The sequence below is a fragment of the Mustela nivalis genome (genome assembly GCF_964662115.1).
Source record: "Mustela nivalis genome assembly, chromosome: 5".
Lineage (NCBI taxonomy): Eukaryota > Metazoa > Chordata > Mammalia > Carnivora > Mustelidae > Mustela > Mustela nivalis.
In genome coordinates, this window is record NC_139024.1 from 91,856,283 (window position 1) to 91,874,041 (window position 17,759).

The 17,759-nt window shown below is 43.0% G+C and overlaps 1 protein-coding gene across 3 annotated transcripts in view; it reads right to left on the reverse strand.

Moving 5' to 3' along the window:
- The window catches only part of RCAN2 (regulator of calcineurin 2), a 267,998-nt gene that overhangs the window by 177,181 nt on the left and 73,058 nt on the right, over positions 1-17,759 (reverse strand). The gene's annotated exons all lie outside the window — the stretch shown is intronic.

Below are 17,759 nucleotides of genomic sequence, written 5' to 3' on the forward strand. Positions count from 1 at the left end.
TATCTTTGGGGGAGAGGCACCGTTCAAACCAGTACCCAAGGGCAACTGCAAAGTGAACTTTCTCCGTCATGGAATACGGAGGCAACTCAGCAGTCCTCTACCCCACCAGTTATCTCCTAGCCAAATCAAACATCCTGCATCTGGAAATTTCCTCCAGTCTCTGGATTCCACCTCTACTCTTTGGTTTTCCATGTTTCTGTATTCTGCCTAAACAGAAGTTTCCCTTTTTCCTTGCCCACTTATAGGATCACTGGGAGACCTGCCTGGCTTCCACTGATGTCTCTACCACGCATGGTCTTACAATCTCCTTTGCATTTACTAAAACCCACTGAGTCCAGGCCTCCTGGGAAGCTCATTCCCCACTCCCTCTCATCCTCAACTACCATTTATCTAGGACCAGAATGTTAACACTGCAGAGACATGACCGGTTGTTCTTAGAGGTGAAGGCAGCTTGGCCCTCTGCCTGGGAGTCAGTATCTCTCTTAGTTCCTGACAGTTTTGGCTTTTCACTGCTTCTTTCTCTTGCCCCTACCCTCACATTAGCATCTACTTCTGTGGCCTAGAAATCCCAGGGCATTTTCCATGCCCCACCACAGGTAGGGGAGACCTAGGCTAGGGCTCCCGTGTCTACTATCTCATAACAGTGGGGGGACAAGGTGGTACTGGCCATACTCAAGAAAAAAAATGACCAATATTTGTAAGAAAAGAAAGGCTTCTTTCTGCCTTGGACCCTATTCTCTACAGCAGACAGTGCTTCTTAAAATATACCGTCCACTTAATGGACTGAGCCCCCCAGGTATATACTAAGTGAAATAGGTCAATCAGAAAAAGACATATATCATTATGGTTTCACTCATATGTGGAATATAAGGAATAGCACAGAGGACCATAGGGAAATGGAGGGAAAACTGAAGGGGAAGAAATAAGAGAGGGAGATAAACCATGAGAGAATCTGGACTCCAGGAAAGAAACTAAGGGTTGCAGAAGGGGTGGTAGGTGGAGGGATGGGGTAACCGGGTTATGGGGATTAAGGAGCACATCTGATGTGATGAGCACTGGTATTATATGCAACTAATGAATCATTGGACATCACATCAAAAACTAATGATGTAGTATATGTTGGCTGATTGAATTTAAATAAATTATATATAATAAATTAAAATAAAAATTACTAAATTATTAATTGTAAGTTAATTATTAAAATTAAAATTATTAAAAATAAAAAATAATTGATTATATATGCCTATCTATATCTACAGATATAGATATACCTCCTCCACTGACCACCCGAATGAGAAACACCCCTGGTAGTGGTTAAACACACACTTTTCTAAGTCTGATTCCAGGCCACTATAACAGAACCTCCGCGAATGGACCCAGAACTCTGTTTTTTAGCAAGTTTCCTAGTGGTTCTCCCATACTTTAGATTCTGAGAACCACCTCCCAGCCCAATCACAAGTACACAGCACAGCCATGCTTCCTGGCATTAAATCAGGCAAAGCTGTTCCCTCACAGAGCTCATCCTGCAGCATGACAGTGTCCATAGGTTCACATCAGATTCTCAAGGCTCCAGAATCACTTTCTCCTCCATTCTTCCCACCTGGGCAGGAACCAGCCCACCGTCTGCTCTCTTTCTTCTTCCTGTTTGGGGACTGTGTCTCCCATCCCTACTACTGGGCCATTTTCAGTGCTCCCAAGCATCTCCTGACAGTCCGAACTCTGGAAAGGAGGTAGAGATTTGGGTGCCTTTCCCCACAAGCTCTCCTTGTCCAAGGTATGAAGAAGTGTGGAGAGAAAAGAGCACAGCAAGAGACCCTCCCCCGAGACCTTTCCCCAGGAGGTCATGTGCCTGCTTGAGCCTGACTGGCGTTGTGCAGATTGGTCTGGGCTGCCTCCCGTCTCAGTGGGATCAGGTGAGTTTCAAAGTCACTCGTGAATTGTGCAAGCACAAGCAGTTGGTGTCAATTTCATTTCTACCCTAACGTTTCCCGTAAGCTTTCCGAATCCGCCGCAACCGTTAACACATCTTGAGTTACGTGGCAAACTGCTTTCACTGTCAACATAAATACAGGAAATCACTGGTCAATGAAAATTCTAACAGTGAAATCATAGGTCTTTCTTCCATTCCCAGGAGAGCCCCGGAGAGGTAAGATGCCTGAGCTTTCACCCTTATCATGAGATGGCAACAAGCATTTCCCATCAAGCCCCTAGAACCCGAGGCTTCCGAAAGGCCGAGCAGAGGCTGGGCAGCAAGGCTTGGTGAGCGGGGCCAAAGGCAGAGCTGGCTGCCCAGACAGTCCAGGCGGCAGCAGCAACCGCACAGAGTGTCTGAGCCTATGTACAGAGGCACATATAAATACACAAATGCCAAAGAAAGCTCTTAAAAACAGTGCTTGTTATTTGGGAAAATAGGTAATGTGGCCACTAGCCTGTTAGGAGTGAATGCTACCTGAGGAGCTCAAGTACCAGAAGTTTGAATACAAAACCCCAAAGAGCTAGATTCAGCTCACCAACAAGCATGTGGTTACCAAGCATTTATTATGTGGGAAAAAAATATTTTACACGTGTGTTATATGTCTAGGTGTGTGTGTGTGTGTGTGTGTGTGTGTGTGTGTGTGTGCTGTGATAAAAAAATAATTCTGCAAGGCCTGACTGCTGGGTAGTTCTCGACCTTGGATGTTTAGCTTTTCCCAGGCCTGCTGGCTAGATTCGGGTTACTGGGATGTGCCATCAAAGAGCAGAACCTAGAACACATTTTTCACTTCCATCTACCCTTACTTGCTCCCACACTATTTAAAAACAGAGCTTCACATGAAGTGAATTATTAACAGTAGCAAAAGTTTGGCATGCACAAAAAAGTTTACCAAAGACTCCCAAGATCATTGAGCAGAGAGCAAGTGTTCTGGGCCTCTGAGGTGGGGACTGGCCACTTGGCATTCGTGTTTTGGGGTGGGGAGGGGAGGTATAAGCTTTAAGCAGGTGATTTGCCAGAGGGATGTGATTTCTCTTTTGGTCACAGACCATGCTGCTTGAAATATCAATCTTTAGACTTTCATAACCACTAAGTATTTATATCTAGGGTGCTACATAAAGATAATTTGTTGTGAAGTTAGTTCTTAAGCATGTTTTTATGTTTTGGGGGATCTGCTTGTTCAAGCTGTTTTTGAAACCCTACTCTTGTCAACGTTCACCCTCTGGCCAGGTCTAGAGTACATTCTAGCTGCATATTTAATTCTTAAATGTGGGTTGGAATAAATTATTCCAGAAATTGAGTACAAAATAAGTATACTTTTAATGTAGTTCAGAAAAAATAAGTATACTTTTAATACATTGCGATAGCTGGGTGAGGGGCATTAGGGAGGGCGTGTACTGAGATGAGCACGGGGTGTTCTACGCAATGAACGAGTCATTGAACATTATATCCAAAAACTAATGATGTACTACACGTTGGCTAATTGAAGTTAAATTAAAAAAAAAAAAAAAAGTAGTTCTTTGGTACACATCAAATACATCGATTTTGAATCTACCAATTCCTTTCTACATATAATACAAACAAATTGTTAGAGGTTAAATGTAGCACAAATGGAAGGTAGTTCCATGGAAGGTGGGGTCTAGGAAATCTGAATTACATGACACTAGGCAGACTGTTTACGATCGCCGTATCAGCTTCCCCATGGAAAGCTGTCGAAAAAAGCCTATATAACCCTTAAGACTGTACCACAGCTCTCATTTACGTTTCTACATGCCAAGATAAACGCACTTCCCTAAAGTCTAAGCAGTTCCTTCTTCTAAAGAAAACCAGTTATAAACTCATGAATGTATTGTCAAAATTAAGCAGTAGTTGGATGCGACCTATTTTGCGATAAAAGATGGCAAACCCATACATTTAATCTGCCAAGAGTCACACTACCATCTTGTAACAGGCTTGGGAAAGGTGGATGTAAGTGTCTCCACATATACACGATGTGTAAAAAAAAACAACATACATTATCCAGTTTTCTCAGATAAAACCATTGCTCCGGAGGTCATTAAATTCTGGCAGATTTTTCTTTGACTGTTCTCCTTTCTTTCTTAGGCTTCAAATGTGCTTCTCAGAGGCATAACCCTTTAGTCCAGTCCTCACTGACCATTCAGCCCTCACAGGCATTAAGGATTTTGATGGGATACTGGGGGCAGCTGTTTGAGGTTTATAACAATTTTAGGGAAGATTTTCTGTGCCCTCTTTTTGTTAATGTTTACAAATGACTCAAGAGAGAAACAGGTCCTAGTGCTCTGCTTTTAGTAATCCCTTTGCTTTAACATAAATCGTTTGTGAACACTTTAAAAAACACATTTTGCAGTTTTAGAGGCTACTTCCTTGAATGGGTTGGCTATAAATTATCAGAGAACTTTCCGTGTAAATAACAGCACTTAAATCCCTTCCACTTTATGCTTCATTCCCATCCACTGTGTTTCAAAAAACCAGACAAGTAGCTGATGATTTCTCTGAAGTAAAAATCACAGTATTTCTTTTGAAAACTAGCTATACAATTAGCTACTGGGGATTCAGTAACACATATCCAAAAACCGGGTCCCAGGACCTTCGCTGTCTAATAAAGGTAACAGAAACTTCTAGAACGGACCCTAAAATCCTGAAGTCTGAACTCCTGGAGCATAGGACTGAGATTATACCATGTCCCAGGGTCAGAAAAACGTTCCGTGGTTCTTTTCCTCATCAGGTCGTATCAGTGGACGGTTTGGAAAAGTACCCATAAACTCCCATGGGGGTGGGGACACCACAGAGGCACTGAGAGAAAAACCAACATGCAGAAACGCAACGCAGCAAGAGTTCCCTCTTTGCACCGTCAGCGTAGCCAGATTTACGTGAAACCAGGCCCCAAGCTCGTGCAGTCAGGAGTTAATGGCAGTATACACTTACACTTACTTTTTTTTTTTTTTTTTAACGACATCGTGCCTTATGCAGGTAGCAACCACCCAAATACAAAGATCTCAGTGGAAATGAAACTTGGGTTTTTCATGAGAAACAAAGACAGTGATGATTTAAAACTTTTTTTAAAACAGTTGCTTTATCAGGACACGTGGGTGGCTCAGTCAGTTAAGCGTCTGCCTTCGGCTCAGGTCATGATCCCAAGATTCTAGGATGGAGCCCCACATGGGGCTCCCTGCTCAGTGGGGGGTCTGCTTTGCCTCTCTCTGCTCTTCCTACTGCTTCTGCTCTCTCTCTCTCTTTCTCTCTCACATAAATAAACAAAATCTTTAAAAAAAATAAAAAATTGGGGCACCTGGGTGGCTCAGTGGGTTGAAGCCTCTGCCTTCGGCTCGGGTCATGATCCCAGGGTCCTGGGATTGAGCCCCACATCGGGCTCTCTGCTCAGCAGAGAGTCTGCTTCCTTTCCTCTCTCTCTGCCTGCCTCTCCGCCTACTTGTGATCTCTCTCTGTCAAATCAATAAATAAAACCTTAAAAAAAATAAATTAATTAATTAAAAAATAAAAAATTAACAGTTGCTTTATCTAAGGCCCCAAGAAGAATTCCAAGAACTCTCACGTGAAACTCCCATCTTTAAAAAGTCCACATTCGAACAGTAGTAAGAACAGGAAAAATACAATAATTTGATTGTTCAGAAGAAGGAAAGCACTCTTGCTGCCAGGAACTTGCTTCGTGGGCAGAGCACTACCCTTTTAATGGAAACGATTTTTTTTTCCTTTTTAGGTCGGTTCCATACCCAGTGTGGAGCCCAACCTGGGGCTTGAACTCGTGACCTTGGGAGCAAGATCTGAGCTGAGATCAAGACTCAGAGGCTTTACTCCTGAGCCACCCACACGCTCCTTGAAGATTTTTAAAAATATGCATGGCGTCTGGGGGAAAAGAAATCCACTTCAAGATTGATACTTGGTTTTTTTTTTAAAAAGGGGGGGGGCACCTGGGTGGCTCAGTGACTTACAGACTCTGCCTTTGGCTCAGGTCATGATACCAGGGTCTTGGTATTGTGAGTCCTGCATTGGGCTCTCTGCTCAGCGGGGAGCCTGCTTCCTCTTCTCTCTGTTTGCTTGCTTCTCTGCCTGCCTGTGATCGCTATCAAATAAATAAATAAAATCCTTTAAAAAAAATAAGTAAGTAAATAAAAGATTGATAATTGCATATCATTTTATTTTGTAGATGTTAGTATTCTATTTGGTGACAGGGTCAGGATATCTGCATTTGTCATAAGTTGTTTAGGTGATTTTATGTTCAACCAAGTCTGGAAACCTGCATGTTGACCTACAGCTGCAGTTCTCCGAGTAGGGTCCCTGAGCCAGCGGCATCAAAGTCAGCAGCTCCTGGGAACCCGGCAGACCTGCTGAAGCCGAATCCCGAAGAGTGGGGCTTGCTGGTTTCAACTAGAATGCCCCTGAGTGAGATGCGGCTCCGGTTTGGAGGAACACTGGTCTCCAGAGAATGGCCAGAGTCCCCAAGGTGTCTCATCTGACAATTCCAGGAACTTGCAATGGATGGGTGGTTTAACAGTACTCGACGAAAAGAAAGGTGAGCTGACCTGACCTTACAGAGGGCCAGACCCTCAGAAGCATGCCTCTAAAGGGAAAGAGAGGAAAAAAGAAGAAGAAAAAGAATACTGATGGAGGACTGTGCAAAAATTAAAACCTGGAGTGTGTCTCAAGAAGCTTAAGAAGAAATCAGAGATTAAAATGGAATGGTACTAGGCAGCCCTGAAACGGCCCACCTTGAAGAAAGTAGCTCTGATTTTTCAAAGTCATCAGTCCATTGGGATTGAGATTTACAAAATCCATGATTATTCCTGGAAGAGGGAAGCTGTTTCTAAAACAACTTCTAAGGCTTTTTTATTTGGAGTCCTGGAATCACAAGCATTTTGTTCCCTAGGCAGCCTCTGTCAGATACCTGGAAGAGATTGCTTTCAGGACGATGTTCCCATTACTTCCCTACGGGGGGCTCGCAGGGTGCTGCTGTGCATTACCTAGCCGGCGTACCTGTTTACAAGTTTAGAGCCAACCGGTACGGGGCGGAACAGCTGTGATGTCTGCAGGCTCTTGGTGGCAACCTGCCACAGATGGTACCAGCGGGTGAGCTGCTCAGATAGCAGCGTGGGCTCCCTTTTCCTGCTACGGAAGATGGTGGCTAATGAGCTCGCACGTTAGCCCGGCCTCCCTCTATACAAGGGGAGATGGAGAGGAGAAGGGAGTTGAGGAAAATTGGAAGGGGAGGTGAACCATGAGAGACTATGGACTCTAAAAAACTGAGGGGTTTGAATTGATGGGTGGGTGGGAGTCTGGGGGAACCAGGTGGTGGGTATTATAGAGGGCACGGATTGCATGGAGCACTGGGTGTGGTGCAAAAACAAAGAATACTGTGAGCTGAAAATAAATTTTAAAAATAAATAAATAAGAAAAGCAGAGCAGATTTGGACTGCCTTTCACGTGCTGAAGATTCTGCAAGGAGGAAGGCAAGAGTCATTTGAATACTTCCAGCACTGTTCCTATTTCCGGTGATGGTGACAGATTGATGCCCAAGGCTACCACTAGGACTCCTAGTGCAGGGACCAAGGTTAGGGCAGAGCTCCTTGCTGCCAGCCAAACAGAGCAAAGCTGCCAGCTGTGCAGAGAAGGAACTCATCTCCTTGCCCTCTCTATCTCAGTGCTCTAGGTGACCGAGTTATTCAGCCACTTTGAGTATCCTGATCATAAACAGACTGGTTGGCAAGCTTGGCAAGGGAAGGACATTTCTACCTGGTTTGTTGTTTTTTGCTTTTTTCCAAATGGAAGGAGTTTGGCCAAGAAAAATGCCACCCTCGCTGGGATGGCTAGCATCATGTTTGCTCCTGCACATTGCTTTTTTAATGTCAGAAAGTCAAGAGGAGCAAAGAAAGGGCCAGCCATCTCCTAAAATCTTGGGACTTGGGAGACGCTCCAAGGCCCATGAATTTCGTAGGGTTATAGCAAACCACAAAAATCCAAACCAAGATCACATGCCATTAAGATGTCTTTTAAATTATTCTAATAGAATCGATTCCTTTATGCTGATTTATTTGAAGTTATCTTGGAGTTTATAGGAACGTAGTTCATAAAGATTAGGTATTCCGCATAAAGAAAAGGAATAGTCTAAAATGATTTTTCAACATTCTCATCCACTCCCAGAATCCTACAGATTAATTTGTTCATAGAATTGAGCAAATATGAATGCAGTACTAAAAATCACACTTAGTAGGATACAGACAGGTTATATAATAAAACCGGAAATATTATAACACAGTTTGTTCTTACATTATTATTCTTCATCTTTCAAAGTTACCTTAACTCCTTTATGGGCTTCGAATACCACTCCGTCAACTCTGGCTACAGTCCACTTCCCATATTCAACTGAATTCTGTGGTTTTGCATTTATAAAACATATAGTATAGATGTTTATAACTAGACCCCTGACTTTCACTCTACAATGTTAAGAGAGGAGAGGCCAAAAAATGGGGACTGTGGTTTGCATCCATGAAAGTACTGGACCATTTTCTCCAATCTCACTTTTTCTATAATAGGCTTTCAAATGAATCATTTGTTCACTCCTTCATTCTTTAACTATGTAAAAGGAGCCTACGCTAATTTTTTACTCTCTCTTACATTCTTAACCCATTGGGCCACCCAGGTGCCCCTCTCTCTTACATTCTTTTACAAATTTTTCTCTATGTAAACATTCATTAAGTATTTTGGACTGAAGGTTTGAAATAGCAGGTGATGTGAGATATATCAATAACAGGCCCCATTCTATTTGAAATCCATGAGGACATGCTAATAAGGCTGAAGTGTAAACCACACTGAGAGTATTTGAAATGGTATGGCTCCACCTTCTGGCCACAAAGCAGAAAGGCATGCCTGGCAAAAAGTCCACCGGTTCTGGGACAGGGCCTGCTTTTTACCAGTGCAACCCCTTGCTGGTTATTGCAGTGTTCAAATATTTTCTGAGTACCTAGTCTGGGTTATGGTTCCAGATAAGAAGCAGGCTCTTAAGGATAGCTTGGAGAAAACAGGATCTTCTTATTCTGTGAAAAATTCAAACTTGTTAGAGCAAATCTTCTTTGGATAGTTCAAAAGCACATAAATTGTTATTTGGAAAATATTCAATGTTAACAAGGATAATGTAATCTTGAGCTATCTGTCAATCTGTGACTTTCAAAGTCCTTTCGCATGCACCACGTCTGTCACCCTTACCTTTGAGAAGGGGCTGGTGCACACAGGAAGCTGGGAGGGGGAGCAGACTCACTATCCCTGCTGTAGCTCAGCAGGGATAGGTTTGCCTATCAGCAACTCCACTTTTTAGCCTGCACCTGTGAACAAATACCTGGAACTTTTGAAAACACTTCATATATCGAAGGAGAGTCTATGGTGGCTGGGAAGATCACAGAGACTATATCCTATTTAAAAGTCCACAGAGCACCCAGGGACAGATGAATGAACAATGAGGTACAGTAGTCCTCCCCTTGACCCACATATTTGCTTTCCACAGTTCAGTTACCTGCAGTCAACTGAGGCCTGGAAGCAGAGGCTCAGAAGGTCTACAGGAGCCTGCTGCTACGCCACAGTACCCACGTCACTCCCCTCCCTTCGTCTCCTCACACGGGCATTCTTGCATCTCACACCAACACAAGAAGGGCGAGCTCAAAATCAGTTATTTTGAGAGAAGGATAGAGATCACATTCACACAACTTTCATTAGCGTACACTGCCTAATTGTTCTATTTTATTATTAGTCATTATTAATGTCCTATGGTGCCTCATTTATAAATTAAACCTTACTGTAGGTATGTAGGTACAGGAAAACATATTGTACCTACAGGGTTCAGTACTATCCGTGGTTTCAGGCATCCGCTGGGGAACTTGGAACAAATTCTCTGTGGATAAGTGGAGACTACCATACATACATACAGTGAAATATTATTCCGTCTTAAAAAGTAAAGAAATTTTGGCACATATTGCAACATCAGTGAATCTCCAGGATGCTCCACTAAATGAAATAAGCCAAAGGCAAAAGGACAAACATTGAGAGAAAGTAGAAACAAGGTTACCAGGGGTTGGAGGGAGGGAGGAATGGGGAATTTGTTTAATGGCTCTAGAGTTTCAGTTCTACAACGTGAAAAAATTCCAAGAGATGGGTGGCAGGAAAGGTTGCACAACAGTGGAAGTGTACTTCATGCCCCTGAGGTAGACACTTACAAATGGTTAAAATGGTAAACTTTATGTTACTTGTATTTAACATAGGCATAAAATTCGGAAGAAACCTGGCCCACAGTTAAGCAGCAGGTGAACAGGAGCTCCTAGTAGCTCTAAGAGCTCTCCTATCCAGCTGTGTTGCTGCCACTGATCCTTTAAGAATCAATGAAACGAAGCCTGGGGCTTTGACACTATCCTCTGTGGCAAAGCAAGTTTCGAGACCTCTCTCCCAGACTAACTAAGGTGTATAAGTCCACGGGGATTTTTAATGTTTAGAAACAGTTCAACAGCTTGCACCCCGCTGTAGGATATGCTATTTAAGAACACAGGGGTCAAGCCCACTAAAGGCAAGTTTTAAACTTTCTGGCGAATTTGAAAAGAATGTGGCTTCCATTGCTTGTTTCACTACAGGTGAGATAGGCTTTTTTTTTTTTTTTAAAGATTTTAATTATTTATTTGACACAGAGAGAGAGAGAGACAGCAAGAGAGAGAACACAAGCAGGGGCAGAGGGAGAGGGAGGAGCAGGCTTCCCGCCGAGCAGGGAGCCCGATGCAGGGCTGGATCTCAGGACCCTGGGATCATGACTTGAGCCGAAGGCAGATGCCCAACAACAGAGCCACCCGGGCGCCCCAGGTGAGAAAGGCTTTCAGTGTAAGAAATCATATCCAGCACCAAGGCTCTGACCCATAAGGAAACACGACAAACATCATTCTACCATCTAGTGGCTAGCGCCTCCCTCTGCCTTATATAAACTCAAGTTTTCAAAGGCAATGCTATTGGCGGAGTCCAGGAGATGGCTAATGCTATAAAATAGAGTCCTGTAATTGTAACTTAGTCACAGATTAGGACTAGAAGATCTTAAATCATCCATATTAATAAACCAGACCAGACTTCATGAAGAGCCCAGGTCCCTGGGAAGAGTTTGGGTATCCCACTTGTTGTGTCAGGAAAGTCATAAATCTGTGTTGCTCCTTGCAAAGGCTGGTGATAGAAGGACTAGAAGGTGGTGGAAAACCAGAGTAAAGGGAAGGGGGGACAGTGTACGTGGGCACTTATGGAAGGTAGCCAAAACCTACCTGCCTTCAGCAAAGCACCAATGGGTTGGATGGGGTATTCAGTCAAGTCCCTTACTCACAAGAAGCTACTCAAAAATTTCACTACAGGGTACTATGGTTCTCTACAGAATAAGCAAAAACTTCAGAAGGCCTGAATTAGAGACACGATTGTTGCTGTTCCCACCCCCAGAAAACAACTCAATAAACAAAAATATTAAAAAGGGTCTGTTATAATTTTGCTCATCTATGTATCATATTTTCTGTTTAAAGGAACCCTTGGTGACATTTTAATATTTAAATAAGAGGGTCAAATAACAATAATTTCTTATTATAATTGTAGCTACTATTTATGAACACTGTGTGCTTTTCCTACATTCTAACTCTCCTGACATTTGACATATGAAGGACCAAGGATCAGAGATATTAAGGAGCTTCTGCAAGGCCACAGTTAGTAAGTGGCAGAGCTGGGTTTTCAACCGGTCTCTGAAGCCTTTGCAATTATATACTGGATGGGCCCTAGGTCTTTAGAGGTCATTCTTCAGTATTTAAAAAAAAAAAAAATCTACATGGTTAGAGACCAAGTGGAAACACGGTTATCCTCACCAGATTTAATTTCAGAGAGCAAAGACAGGGTCCTTTTGCTTTCCGCATCCATAAATCTAGTTCAGTGTCTGAAACTACGGAAATGTTGGAATCAACCCATTAACCAATGGACTCCACACAACTAAATTAAAAGATTGTTACAAGAAAATACTCATCAATACTAATCAGGGGCAGCCACCTCCATAAGCAATCAATGAAAAAAAGTCATAGTCTCTTTTGGGAATATTTTTATGCTAGAAAAATAAAAATATTCCCTACTAATGCCTGTGCTCAGGGACAAAGTGGTGTGACAGGTGGCAGTATGTGGGAGACTTGAAGGAGATAAAGCAACTGGGCAGGAAGAGAAGGCAACAGCAGCCTCCCTGGGCCCAGCACAGTGCCTCATACATGCAAGTGCTCAGTAAACATGTAAGTGAATTGATCAACCAGAGCACAATAGCAGGTGTGCCCTTAGACAATAAGGGCACAGAAGCAATGGACCGCCATAGTGGACCCTGCTCCTCCTGTAGGACAGGAGCATCCCCCTGGAGAGGCACAGTTTGGGTAAGAAGCTCTACTCAGGTACTCACAGCTGCCCAACCTACTCAGCTGATCCTCAGATGGCAAAAGACAGCAAAGTTATACATAATGTTTTACAAAAATGTAGTAAGTTCTCAAGGATTTAAGGGCTGGTAACTTCATCTGTGAAATTACTTGAGTTAATGTTGCTTTTTTTTTTTCTGCTGTGTCATTTCATTGTTCTTTGGTCCTTCCACCATGACAGGGAAACAAAATTAAATTGAAGGGGCGCCTGGGTGGCTCAGTGGGTTAAAGCCTCTGCCTTCTGCTCAGGTCATGTTCCCAGGGTCCTGGGATTAAGGCCCGCATCGGGCTCTCTGCCCAGCAGGGAACCAGCTTCCCTTCCTCTCTCTCTGCCTGCCTCTCTGCCTCCTTGTGATCTCTGTCTGTCAAATAAATAAATAAAATCTTTAAAAAAATTATATTGAAAATGCCAAACAGGGGCACCTGGGTGGCTCAGAGGGTTAAGCCGCTGCCTTCGGCTCAGGTGATCTCAGGGTCCTGGGATCGAGTCCCACATCGGGCTCTCTGCTCAGCAGGGAGCCTGCTTCCCCCTCTCTCTCTGCCTGCCTCTCTGCCTACTTGTGATCTTTCTCTCTGTCAAATAAATAAATAAAATCTTAAAAAAAAAAAAAAAAGAAAATGCCAAACAAACGAACAAACAAACAAACAAAAAAGAAAACGACAGAAAATGCAGCTACTTCAGGGTAGTTTTTGGCGTATGGACCCCTCCCCAATCTTCAATAGTTCTGAACGGTTTATTAATGTTTTTATTTCCGCATTTCAAGTTCCTCAAACTAACATTTAAGACAAACATCATTTCATTGCTTCTTGTACCAAACCATTGTTTTCACTGTCCATTATGAACCCTGAAACAAGACCTGTGAGTGTATTTTCTTTTTGGCATAGTGGTTCATTCACTCCTTCATCAACAAAATGGAAATGGGCATGGAGAAAAGAGCAGAAAGGGGTTCACACAAGGTCCTTCCCTCATGGAGCTGGTTGTGAGAGAGAGGAATGAACTAACTAACCAACCAACCACCCAGCAAATCATAAAATAAGCCATTTTTTATCAGATCATTTTTAAGTCAAGAATGAAAAAGGGAAATGAGAGTATGTCTTCTCTTTTAAGGATAAGACACTGGATCTTGATGAAAAGAAGCATCCCGTCCTATCATGATCAGAAGAAGACTGCAGAAGGAAGAGCTGATTCAAGAAAGGGGGTGGGCAGAGAGAGAGAATGTGTGGCAGAAACAGAATGGGTGAGGTGAATAGAGGAGATAATATTTGGAAGGTCAGCAGGGCATAATCAGAGTAAGGAGCTCTGAACTTTATTCTAAGTATGACGGGAAGTGATTGGAGGGCTTCAAATAAAGAAGTGACATAATCATCCTATTTGCACCTTGTTAAAGTCTCTCTGGATGCTGGGAGGAGCCTGGACTGCAGCGAGCCCAACAGCAGAAGTAGGAGGACCAAACAGGAGACTATTATAGGCAAGAGAGAATGGTGCCTTAATCTAAAATGACAGTGGTAAAGACAGGGTGAGGAAGTCTGATCCAGGATTTTTTAAGACTTAGATCTTCTAGGACTTGTATATAGCTTATATGTTAAGGAGAGGAAAAGGAAGATGAATGTCTCCCGGACTTTTGACCTGAATAACTTCAGGGGGTGGTAACGGTGTTTATAGAGATGTAGTGGGACAAACAGGCTTCCTGAGAGGTTATCAAAAGTTCTGCTTTACCCACAGTAAGTCTGAGGAGAAGTTTCAACTTACATGGAAATGTCCAGTGGACAACTGAATGTTTGAGTCTGGAGTTCTGAAGCATAGACAAGGCTGGACGTGGGCAGTGAGGGGGTCACTGGCATTGACATGGCTGAATGAGACCACCTATGGAGAGTATACAAATAAAAAACAGAAGGCTGCCAATAACTTACCTAACGAGCACTTCAAGTTCGGATGAGGGAAAAGAGAACAGGACCCTGAGAAGTAGTAGTCCGTGAGGAAAGAGAAATGGAGATTACAGTGTTATGAAAGACAAAAGAATTCTGAAGAGGAAGTAATGGTCAACTTTGTCAAATGTTCTTGAGAGGTCAAGAATGATATAACAAATTCCCCTGTTGGTGAGAATGCAAGCTGGTGCAGCCACTCTGGAAAACAATATGGAGGTTCCTCAGAAAGTTGAGACTAGAGCTACCCTATGATCCCACAATTGTACTACTGGGTATTTACCCTAAAGATACAAACGTAGTGACCCAAAGGGTCACGTGCACCCCAATGTTTATAGCAGCAATGTTCACAATAGCCAAACTATGGAAGGAGCCTAGATGCCCATCAACAGGTGAATGGATAAAGAAAAAGCGATATATATATACATATATACATATGTATATATACATACATACACGCACATGGGCGCGGGTGCACACACACACACACACACACACACACACACACACACACAAAGGAATATTATGCAGGCATCAAAACCCCTGAAATCTTGCCATTTGTAATGACATGTAAGGAACTAGAGGGTATTATGCTAAGTGAAATAAGTCAGAGAAAGACAATTATCATATGACCCCCCTGATATGAGGAATTTGAGAAACAAGGCAGAGGAGAGGGGAGGGGAAGGAAAAATGAAACAAGACAAAACCAGAGAGGGAGACAAACCCTAAGAGACTCTTTTTTTTTTTTTAAGATTTTATTTATTTATTTGACAGAGAGAGATCACAAGTAGGCAGAGAGGCAGGCAGAGAGAGAGAGAGGAGGAAGCAGGCTCCCCGCTGAGCAGAGAGCCCGATGCGGGACTCGATCCCAGGACCCTGAGATCATGACCTGAGCCGAAGGCAGCGGCTTAACCCACTGAGCCACCCAGGCGCCCACCCTAAGAGCCTCTTAATCTCAGGAAGCAAACGAGGGGTGCTGGGGTGGAGGCAGGGAGGGATAGAGCAGCTGGCAATGAACATTGGGGAGGGTATGCGCTATGGTGAGTGCTATGAATTGTGTAAGACTGATGCATCACAGACCTATATACCCCTGAAACTATATACTTCTGATCTATATACCTATATACCCCTGAAACTATATACCTCTGAAAATACTACATATATGTTAATTTAAAAAAAAAAGAATGATATAGAAAAAGATAACTATTGGGTTTGGCATCAGAAAGGCCATTATCACTTTGATGACAGCTTCTTAGTGGACTAACAGGGGGAGATCCCGATTGGAAGCAGGCTGAGGAATCCATATGAGATAGGGAGACAGTGATTATAGAAAAAAGAAGATTTTCTGTTAAGGGGACAAAAGAAATAGTTAAAAAAAGACACAGGGCAGAGGAGACTGTTTTGTTTCAAGGAGAGGAGATACCTCTAGATGCTGATAGGAATAATCTAGTAGAAAGCAATTCATCATGTGGGGGTGACAGCTCACTGTAGGCACAAAATGTCTGGGAGGCAAGATAGGCTGGGACTCTGAGCACAGTGAAAAAAGGCTGGGCCCTTGCTAGGAGCAGAGCTATCCCTACCCGTGCAAAAGGAGACAAGCAGAGAGCACAAGTTAACATGGAATCAGTCTGGTAGACCAAGAGGCAAGAAGATGAGGGTGGGGTGTTCCTCTTTCTCAATGCAACGTGATCCACCATCCTCTTCTGAGGCTGGCTCTGGAGAAAAGAAGAAGGCATGAAACAGCCATCTGAGAAACTGGAAAAGGGAATGTCTACGCTACAAACACCAGGAGGATTAAATGTCCAGTTGTGGTTTCTTATACTGTATATAAAGTGAGAAAAGTCTCCAGCAGCTGTTCAGCAGCAGACCCATGAACTGAGATAAGCCAGGATGAAGGCTTTATCACAAGAATATAATAAAGGTAGCAAAAAAAAAAAAAAAAAAAAAAAAAACAAACCCTGAGGGCATTTGAAGGAAGCCGTGATAATGATAGGGCAAAACCTTCAAGCTGGTCAGGAGGTAGTAACGTCATGAAAGGGATCGACTGGAGGTGTGTCCTGGAGGACTCAAGACACTCAAGAATGGCTACAGGAGAATGTGTATGTAAATAAAGGGTAAAACGTGGAATGCTTGGAGTCAAACATTTAAACTTAGGGCACCCTCTCATCAGGGAATGATTTACTCTACCAACTCTTCTTAGTGTCGCCCCAGTTCTAAACCCTATGAGATTGAACTTGGTTACTCTGCTTACTTTCTGGACACCCTTGCGCAAGCCATGTAACATCCCTGAGCTCCTATCCATAAAATAGAGCTGGTCAACCGTCCCTGTTACTTTGAAGGTGAGAGGTAACATACGTAAACACTTCCCACAAGGCAGGTGCTCAGTCCTGCCTGCCTACTGGGCATGCTCATGGTTGTTCGTACAGCATCAATGGCAGCTTAAGAGCTCATAGAAGGGCAAAGAGACTTGGGCTGTATCTAGTCCATTACTGACCCATCTCCTCCTATAGCTGACGCTACAATTCATTCCCTTGATTCAAATTTAGCCTTTACAGTTATCGAGAGGAATTAATGAAGTTATCCATTCTATGTACTGTTGCACATTTGTTTCAGATTTCAAAATAACTTAGAACCAAATGGGCCAAGAATAAATTATAAAGAAATTCCTTAATTTTGTGTTCTTGTTAAAAATGATCCTTTGTCTTTTCTCTTTAGCCAGAATTGCTGTTCTAATAAGGTGTAATGAATATATATGATAGTATCAAAGATTTAACTTCTACTCAAGAAAAACACTTTCACTGATACTATTAGATTATATAAGTAAAAAAAAGAGAAAAAAATTCACTATAGGGGTGCCTGGGTAGCTTAGTTGCTGGGCATCTGCCTTGGTTCGGGTTGTGATCCCAGGGTCCTGGGATCCAGCCCCAGGTCAGGCCCCCTGCTGAGCGGAAAGCCTGCTCTCCCACACCCCCTCCTTGTATTTCCACTCTCACTGTCTCTCTCTGTCAAATAAAAAATAGGATCTTTAAAAAAAAAAAAAACTTCATTATATGTATTTTAAAAATTCTTCCCAGGAGGAAAGAGGTAGCACTGAGTCAAAAGATTCTCAGAGAGGGGCACCTGGGTGGCTCAGTGGGTTAAAGCCTCTGCCTTCGGCTCAGGTCATGATCCCAGGGTCCTGGGATCGAGCCCGGCATCGGACTCCCTGCTCAGCAGGCAGCCTGCTTCTCAGAGACAAACTGAATGAAAATAAAACAAGAACAGAAGTGTGTGCGTCTTTGAAAGAACAAATTACATCCTGGAAACACATCTGTAGTCAGTACTTACATACATTAATTGGGTTAATTAAATTAGGAAATCGAGATAGGTTTCCTGCTTTGATTAGG